Source organism: Pezoporus wallicus, unplaced genomic scaffold (assembly GCF_028554395.1).
Source record: "Pezoporus wallicus isolate ANWC-B61680 ecotype Strahan unplaced genomic scaffold, APGP_CSIRO_Pwel_v1 contig_4322, whole genome shotgun sequence".
Lineage (NCBI taxonomy): Eukaryota > Metazoa > Chordata > Aves > Psittaciformes > Psittacidae > Pezoporus > Pezoporus wallicus.
Window position 1 is genome coordinate 2268564 of NW_026637224.1, and position 9661 is coordinate 2278224.

The window sequence follows — 9661 nt, forward strand, 5'->3', positions numbered from 1 at the left end:
TTGCTGACTGAATCCAGTTAGATGGTACACAAAAGTGTCTTATAATGAAGTGAACAAAGATTTTCCACACCTACCATGGTGGTAACCCTGGAGCTATGAAAGGGGGGAAAAAAAAATATCTCTTAGAAACCACTGAACACTTGTTAGTACTTTAAAAGACTGTACAGGCCTGGAGAAAAGGTTTTTATGCTGACTAGTTGAAAGAGACACGAGAACTCACTAAGAAGTATGGTGTGATTTTTTTAAATATAGTTTTTTTTTTCCTTTGCAGTTAAACACAAGTCCCTCTGTGCAAAGCAGAATCTTTGCAACCTGGGAGCTTGGTTATGGGGGTAAAAAAGAACATGAAATGAGAGGCGCTCATACTTGAAAAGAAAGCTTGATTCACTCCCACACACGTATAAAAGACCTGTCCTACAAAGTAGTGCATAATGGCATTACTGAGTTTTATCTGTAGGTAAATACAGACTTATAAGATGTGGGATTCCTCTGCCTTATAAAGGAAAACAGCCGTAGAGACTTGATTACCATGGCAGGTGGTCTACTTTGTGCTGAGATTTCAAGCCTGCTAAGCAGGCAGGTTTCTGAGCATCCACACAGCACGTGGGAACCATGCAAGGGAGTGGCTCTGGAAGGGAAAGGACAAAACCCCCAGGGACAGCCCTTGAGTCATTAGAGCTGTTGATCCAGCATACCATTCACAGGGTAATGTCAGCACTGAGGGATCTGGAGAAAAGGTGCTGCTGGTGTTGCCACACTTCTCTTCAGCTATTAAGCTTTGCTGAGGAGTGAGTCCTGAGAAGATCAGCACACCAAACAATTGCCTCTTGGAAACCTTATTTTTCCCTCAGAGTTAGGATTCTATCCAATTTGATATGTTAATAAACACTAGTTCCACATATGGAATTTAAAAGCAAGAATCTGCTTTCAAAAATGCACACGGCATCTGGGCATGACGCATATAGAAATTCAAATAAACAGCTTTGGAGAAAATGTTTCATTTAGAGCAGAGATATGTCTACCATTTACAGCACCAGGTTTCATTCAGGATTGTCTTGAGTCCAAAATTTGCCATCTGAGAATACCTATAGCGTTCAGAACTAAGGGCCAAATTTGGGATCAATTGCCTTTGAGAGTATGGATATTTGAATGCCATTCCCTGTCTTTCTATTTGTTTTCCTACCAGTACAAAAATGCATTGTGACACCAGGAAGGCCAGCAGGCATTCATCACCATGTCTCTAGGAGGTAACAGAGAAGGTACAACACATATACACCTCAACCACTTCAAACTGCCATCTCACAGCATGCATTTTTTCCTGTAAAGACAAATTTACACTTCCAAAGATCTTCTGTGGGCTTGACCTAGCTCCTTGGTTCATTCTTCAGTGGATGGCATCTTATGAAAAGCTGTGAGCAGCTGTCAGAGGTGCAGCAAGGGCTGCAGTGAAGTTCTCCCAGCTGAGTCCTCCAGCCCCTATCTTCTGCCCCTGGTGCTCAGTGTTGTTCACAGCTTGGCCCTGCCTGTGCTATGCTAGCCAGATAGCAGGTATTTCTTGTGTCCAGACCGCTGGAAAGAACCAAAATCTCTTAACTGTGCCCTTAAATATGGATTTGAACATGACTTTTTTGCTAACATAGACGAGAAGAAATATAATCAACACATTCATATTCTTTGATTTTAGGATACTTTTGAGCCTTCTGTAGTACATGCTGAGGCAGAGACCAAATGCAAGCTGGGCATTCAGGGATGGTAATCACCTGCAGGCAGCATCTCTGTCTGGAACTGCAAGGAAATCATGCAAAGAGACGGATCACCTGCCCCTATAAATCAGCCCCTTGGTACCAGCAGGGTAGGCTGACCCACATTATCTAGGAACCCTATTCAAAATTCCCTGGATGTCCAATGACACTGAGAACCTGAGGCCTGGGACACTCAGGTTTTGACTCAAATTAACCTTTCCTCTGTAGATTTTTAACTTGAAGATGTGAAGCTCATCTGCACTACTATCACCATCCCCCACACCTCTTTTGAGACAATCATTCAGAAAAGAGCAAGCTACCTTTACAGAAAACTGAAATGTTAGAAAAATGGTCAGAGAACTTGTTGTTGTAGTTGAAAAAGAGTCAAAGTAAAGCCAAATATTCTTTCACTTCAATAAACCAGCACCAAGCACACTGGTATAAAATCACTGTAAGTGTTTTTAAGGCAAAAGGCTATAGGAGCATGGCAATGTTTTTATCACTTTTGAGAAGCACAGCCTCCTCTGAGTCTTGAGAAACTATTGAGTGCTGTATAATTTACCAACAGCCATGGCTAGCACAGCAAATTATCGGGATTAGCTGCCTTTTCTTTGTAAGCACATTGTAGCCTGTGTGGATCACACCAGCTACTTGCTCTGCCATGGCTTCATATGCCAGTGTGCTGAATTATTCACTGTCTGCTATCTGAGTGGCAGAGTTTGCACAAGTCCTTCAGAAGGAATAAGAAAGGGGCGCTAGTGAGTCTGTTGCAGGGGGAATGAGGGACAAGAATTCTTCTGCAAAACATGCCAGGAGGCACTTTGCAGATTCTTGTGTATTGACGTGGTAAACAATCCCAGCTATTACACAGAAGAATAATCTTTAATAAAGATGATAGCTCATTAATAGCTATGCTTATTGCAATGAAAGGAAAAAGCTGTCTGCCTCAGATTATTTTTTTCTAGAAGCCAAATTATTTTTTATTGCATCTTAAGTATAAAATTCTTCACATGGAGCAGCTTTAATCCTCCCCAGATCTGTGAACAGTGGTTAGCATCAAGATATTACTCCAAAAGATACTCCCAGAACACCCTGCTTGTTGTTTCAACTGGGAAGATTTCCTTTACAATTACACTGCAATGATGGAATTAGCAGGGTCATAGGAGGTAGCATGAGAGATGAGAAACAAGCATATGCAAAAACCTCCAGGAGATGATTTACGTGAGCGAAGCAAAATGTTCCCAAAACTAAGAGCCACACGAGCTTGACAAGCAAGTATGCAAGTGCAGTCACTTTGAAAGCTCGGTTGCTTCAAACAGACAAGCAGCCACCAAATCAGAAGAGAGGTTGATTTGCCAGTAAAGGTCAGGAGTGAGGTTCCTATAGGCACCAGCAGAGGAGAGAACCTGAGATGTTATCTTTTAGGCTGGGGACACCTCCCAGTCCCAGATTTTGGTCAGTGTCTGTGAAGAGAGGAGTTAATAGGTGTAGATGGCACTGGCTTAAAACGATGTTGGTGCACATAGTAGCCTCCGACCTTGTCACCCTCACAACTTCGGGCACAGCCTGCAATGCTACGGCCAGTTTTCCCCTGCAGAAGTCAGTGAGTGGTTGTGTTCAAAGAGGGTTGAAGGTTTGGACTGAAAAAAAACCAGCTTTCAGGCAGTCTAATCTCATAAAGTATCACAATGTACAAGGGCAGAGGGAGTAGGTGTTCACCTGTCAGTCTGCTGCAACGAAGACAAGAGCTGATCTCCACTCTCCCATGCACTGACTTTAAGAAAAATGTACATATCTATCACACTGGGGAAAAAGAACCACAACAAAAAACACAACATCTTTGCTACAGAGACATTTTTAACAAGTATTCCAGAAAGAGCACCAGCTATCAAAAAGGCTGCCAGGACCAGAAGGAGCCATCAATCGAGCAAGTTTACATTTCAAAGTTTTTTGAGAGCAGTGAAAATGTCTTTACCTCTTTGATGGGGAAACTGCAGTGCTACAAGAAAGTAGCTATTTGCCGCTTCTTAGTGAAACATATTTTTCTGAAGTGTTCCTTTAACCCTCGGAAGGGTGCTGGCATGTATAGATATAGATATATATATATTAAGCAGCTCTCCTGAGAGTTCTGCTTGGAGCTGCTTTAAGACTGTGGAGTCAGTCTGTTCTCTTTTCCCTTTGTATATGCCGCTGTTCAGATCCAGAGCTTCTATCTGATATTAGAGATGAACTGGTTAATTTTTAAAAAACCTTTCCTGATAGTATTTAAGAGACGGCAGAATGCATCTGTCTAATTTTGACATTTATCAGATAATTCAGTCAAGTTCCCTCATGTGACACAGCTTTATTCCCTTGAAAAGAACCTGCTGCAAACAAAAGGCCATAATGTATTGTACAGCATCGCTGCTTCCAGATGTTTCGAAATTAAACTACTAAAGCCTCCCCAGCCCTGTGAAACCTGGAAGAGTATGAAAAATGGAGTGACTCTTAGCAAACTGCATTTTCTGTGTCTGTGTTACTTATTTCATCTCTGTGCTTGAGTTTTCTGAGTCATTTGAAAATGATTAGGCAGCTCAAATAATTGTTTCCTGGGTATATTAGCAGCACTATAATTGTCATGTTTAGAGCTAAAGTTGGTAGAGACTGTAGTCTGCTCTGGAATATTCTAGCTTCCAATATACAACAGCTCACAGCTAAACATTTTGAAACTTCTATTCCTAGTTTTCCGAGTAGTCCTTTTCTTTGTTTCTTTGACAGGACCCCAGATGGATTAGGTCTGACATTGTTCTTCATTACCCAGCAGCACTGCCTGAACTCTGGATGGAAAGGCTGTCATCCAGCCTTTGGTCAGGGTCTTGCAGTGGCTACCATACACTGGCTGTTGCGCACTCTCCTCTTCTGGGCAGGAAGGGTTAAATGACAGACCTTTACTTCTTTGTACATGCAGAAAGAAACAAATGCCATCTACCACGATATGTAATTTATGTGAGCGGAGTCACAGCCTCAGACTGACTTATTGAAATAAACTATACTTGGTATAATTCATTGGGGTGGGGAGGGGGGGTGGGGCATTGGGAACAAAATAAAATAAACAAAAAAAACCAAACAAAATAAAGTTATCAGTTACCATGCCAACACTCTTTGTAAACTTCATTGGTTCTCAATGAACTCCTTTTGACCTGCTGATCTGAGGTTTTTGCTGTGTGATGTACATAATTCTCTCAACACTGGTCCATTACTTCTGCTGAGGGTTGTGGGTCAAGCCTGTAGTGTAAAGTCAAAGAGAATTAGCAGCCCTATCAATAATCAGCTGCAGGACTGCAGCCCAAATGATAGACCAGAAAAATCCAAGGAAAGATAAATAAAAAATGGAGAACATGCATGTATATTCTATAGTTTGAGCAGCTGCTGTGGACTATCAACATCATCAGGAGACCTCAGTTCATTAGCATAAATTCAAATGACAAATGCACAGTGCTATTCAGAGACTCATTAATTTGCAATGGGTGCAGTGCTCATGACATATTAGTGAAAAATTCAAATGTCTTTGTAGCATCGTGAGTTTAGTTGTGGGACCTAAGTTGCTAAAATGAAAACGTGTGCAATTTTTTAGCAGTTTATTAAATTATGAAGTGTGATGACTATATCTGTGCATCTTTTTAAGCAGATGAGGTCCAGTGTGCTCCAGCACCAAATTGCATGGTTTATGTCGAAATCTCCCTGTCAAACAAGCTCCGAGATGGAGCAGAAATCCAAGCTGGGTGTTCACTGCGGGCTGAGATCTCCCCCTTCTGGGTGAACAGCATTGCCATCGAGAGAGAAGGAAAATACAGTTGTTCCATGCCTTCTGCTTTGTTATGCCCGTTTTCATGCCTGTCTTCAATGCCTCTTTAGACACCAATTTCATTGCACAATGTTTAGAGTAGTCAGCAATAGCAGAAATAAGACAATTTTATATGATTATGTGCAAGTATTTTGCTTCCTCTATCATTCTGTACATAAACCCATAGCCTACATGTGCAGGATAACTTACATGCAAGATATGGAAAGCCTTAATTACAAGTATCTTGTCTTACCCAGTGGCTTTGTTATCTGTACAAAATGGAGAGAGAAAAGCCTTACTTTTATATGCGGAGAAACCTGTCCGTAGCATTCTTTCATGACATTTAGATTAAGTTTGCAATTATAATGTACAAAAACTGAAATACACAGCAGTGGTGTTTATTCTTAGTGCCTCGACTCTGCCCTGTGTGTGCAGCTCTGACACACTGCTATATCTTTCTGACTTCAATGAACGCTGCAAGTACCACCTTATATTTCTGCTTCCTCTTGGACCTCTAACTGTATCATTTCCTGGCCCTAAGTTTACACGTTTTTCTGTCCACCTGCTGCCACATCTAGTGTGGCTTTCCCTTACCAGAAAAATATACCATCAGATAATTACTAGTACTTTTTTTTGAGGAATAAAATCCTTAGTTTTAAAGTGCATATGGGCCATAATACCTAATTGGTAAAAAATAACTTACCTTTTCAAAGGCACTAGATTTTAGCTGCCTTGCCTCTGAAAAATTTTGAAGCAGCCTGATTTTTTAAAGACAGGGGAATCAGCTGCCAGTTGCATGTCCAAACCCATTAGCTGCTCTTGAACATTTGAGCGTCTCTGTAAAACACAATAATATTATATATATATATACTAGTCATTAGGTAGCATAATAATAAAAGCCTTAATAAGGTTCACAGCATCTCCGAGCATATGTCATGCTTCAGAGTGAGAGGAAAGCCATTTCTCACTCTGGCTTCTCATCTGTGTCATGCCACCTGCCACATAGGATATAGTATGTCAATGCTCAAAAAAAAAACAAACAGAAAAACAACCAAACAGAAAAACAGAAAATAGAAGGATGGTATGTCTTTTGCATCCCTGTCAGTAGTGTCACATTCCTTTGTGTCCCCCATGTTTGTGGATAACCATGACACTCACCAGGTGACCTGAGCTGCCAGTGAGTTAAGTGCATGTGGAAAGTGTTTTGCCCTCCCTATATAGGGAAGAAAAACAGTCACCAAACTAAGACTGTAGATTGCTATCAACTGACTTCAAGCTGTAGTTTCCAAATTACGCAAACGGATTAGGATGCTCACCTGCCGTCAGCTTCTGCCCCCTCCAAAGCCTTTCCAGGCAGATAAGATCATAAAAACTCTGTGTGAGCCTCCCAGGAGAGTAAGTTGAAGCTTCATCACACACTAAAATCATTTATTTTCATTAACCTTGCCCAAATCTGACATGAACCTCCACATCCCTTTGGATGTGAGTTTGTGCAGAGAGAAGGAAGGAATTTAAGGAGGAGAGGACCAATGCAGTGTCAAGTTGCACTACAAACAAAGGGCATATCTGGGTGTGCAGATGTCAGGATCAGCTCAGGGCCATGCCATTCCTCCCCTCTACAGGTTTTGGCTGCGGGAAACACTAAAAGACTGGAGCAACGGTCAAGACTATACCTGAAGTTGTCTTAGACACAAAAGGACAAATGTTCAGCCACAAAGGCTGCTGCAGGGGATTGCAAAGAAGAGCCAAGAGGGAGCAGAGCCATGTCTCCATGGTCCTGACTGATGGAGGAGCACAGCAACCAGCCCCTGACTCTCATTTCCCCTTCTACACCAATATTCCAGTGTTAAGCAACAGAGCAGAACCTTAATGCAGGCCTGTCAAACATTTAAACAGAAGCTGCTGGGGCAGCAGAAGGTCGCTATCCAGCAAAGAAACCCTTTGTGTTCCTCATCTGGCTCTGGCTCTCCAATATTTCCTTCCCTCCCCGGAAGTGAGCAGTGGAAGTTTGCCTACCCAGATTGTTGCCAGGAGGACCCTAAAGCTTAAATGACAGTCATGGGATCAGAAATGCCTGAAAATGAACAAGCTGCCCTTCTCCTGCTACCCCTGACAAAAGTGCTGAGCAGGAGCTCAAGGCAGCTGAGGATTCAGGCCATTATCAGGAAGTCACTTACCCTGATTTCTGTGGAGAGGTTAAATTTTGACTTGTGTCTCTCCAAAGCCCAGTTAAAGGAAACAGAGAACAGGTGGTTTGTTTGAGCTTTAAGTTTAAGTTTTCTTTATTTCTTATGAGGAACAACTTCCCCATAAGAGGAAGCACTGAATAACAGGGATTGCTTTAGAATATAATCATCTAATCTCTGCAAGCAATTGCAGAGGTTGGTATTTACAAAAAATGCACTTGCGTTTTAGGCATCAATGGAGAAAGCATTTTGCACCCAATCAAGAATGCAGGCAGACGAAAAGATTCATTGCAAAGAAGTTGTTTACCATTACTGCAAAAGGCAGGGGGTTGCTTTTGCTTCAGAAAAACCACAATCTATTTTTCACTTTGTTATTTGGGATCAGTTTTTTTTTTTTTCACATCATACCACTCCAGAGGCAAGCTGTTATGGACACCTCGTTTGTAGGCATGACACTGATTTCAGGAATGTGTTCCAAGAAAGGGTATCTTGTCACAGATGTTGGATGACTGCCTGTCTAGGAACATGGCTCTAAGGGAAAATGTCCCATCTTAAAATCCTACAAAAAGGTTATTACCTGCAGAAGACTCCCAGCAAAGGGAGATTGGTGAGACAAATGGAATATTAGATTGTGTCTGCAAGCTGGCAGGACCTGTGAACTCCCCCCAGAAATGTGGTCAGTGGGAAAAATTCCGATCTGAGCTACAGCAAAAATCCAGTCAGTCTACCGGCACCTCCAAATGTGAAACTTGGTCCAAAGAAGGAGGTGACAATATTATTAAGCTTATGACACTGTTTGTGTTAACATATTTTTTTTGTGCAGAACATGTTTGTATTTCAATTGGTGAAGTATTTACAATGAGACTAGATATACTCACCACCAAGGGCAATTAATTCAGGGTTATAAAGCTTGTATTTCAGAACAGGCATGAATAATTCAGTGTTAGGTTGTTTAAGTGTGTTTTGTAAAATAGAGCTGCAGCTTTTGTTTTTCTTGAAAGCTTCTAGAAAAAAAAAAAGTGATTTGGGGTTGGGATTTTTTTTCTTTTTCTCCTCACCCCTGGGGAGAGCAGTGGCCTTTTGATGTTCCACATTGACCTGCGTTCCTTGCTTGTTTCCCGCTAAGCTGAAGAAAATGCGACTGAAAATGGGAGGTGCGCATGTTAAGGAGTAAGGAGTACAGCACTAGCCCTGGGTGTCAGATCTTATCAAACAGTCTGTAGTGCTTCAGACTGCTTTAATCGTTATCAGCCTTGCCGGACTGTGAACTTTTACAATGCTGATAAGCAGAAGTGTACAGGCATACAAATAAGTACTTGCTTTTGAGTGCAAGTCTAACCTGATAAATGAATTTATGGAGCAAGGGGGAAAGTGTCTGTGCAGTGTATCTCCATCTCTTCTTCAGGCATGACACGTTACTTCATGGGCTACATATGTAAACAAAAAAACCGAGCCTGGGTAACTGCTGACTGAAGGCTGAATATTGCCTCAATAGTCTTTACTACCCAGACTCAAAAGACAGCAAAAAGTGGATATTTTGTCCAGCCTTTGTGAATTGTAATTCAACACACATTAAATCTCCTGTATCCCATGTAAGTGGCTGGGTGGGTGGGAGGGAGAAGCTGTGTCCTTCGATCATCAATAACAGGCTGAAAGAAACCTGAAGGATCATCTGGTCCAACCTTTCTAGACAATGCATGACCTAGACTAGATGTTCCAGCACTTTGTCCAGCCAAATCTTAGTGTCCAGTGTTGGGGAGTCTACCACTTCTCTGAGAGATTATTCCAATGGCTGCTTTTTCTCATTCTGCAATATTTCCCTCTTGTGTCCAATAGGAATCTCCCCAGGAGTAACTTATGTTCATCACCCCTCATCTTTTTCATGTGACTCCTTCTGAAAAAGGAGTCTC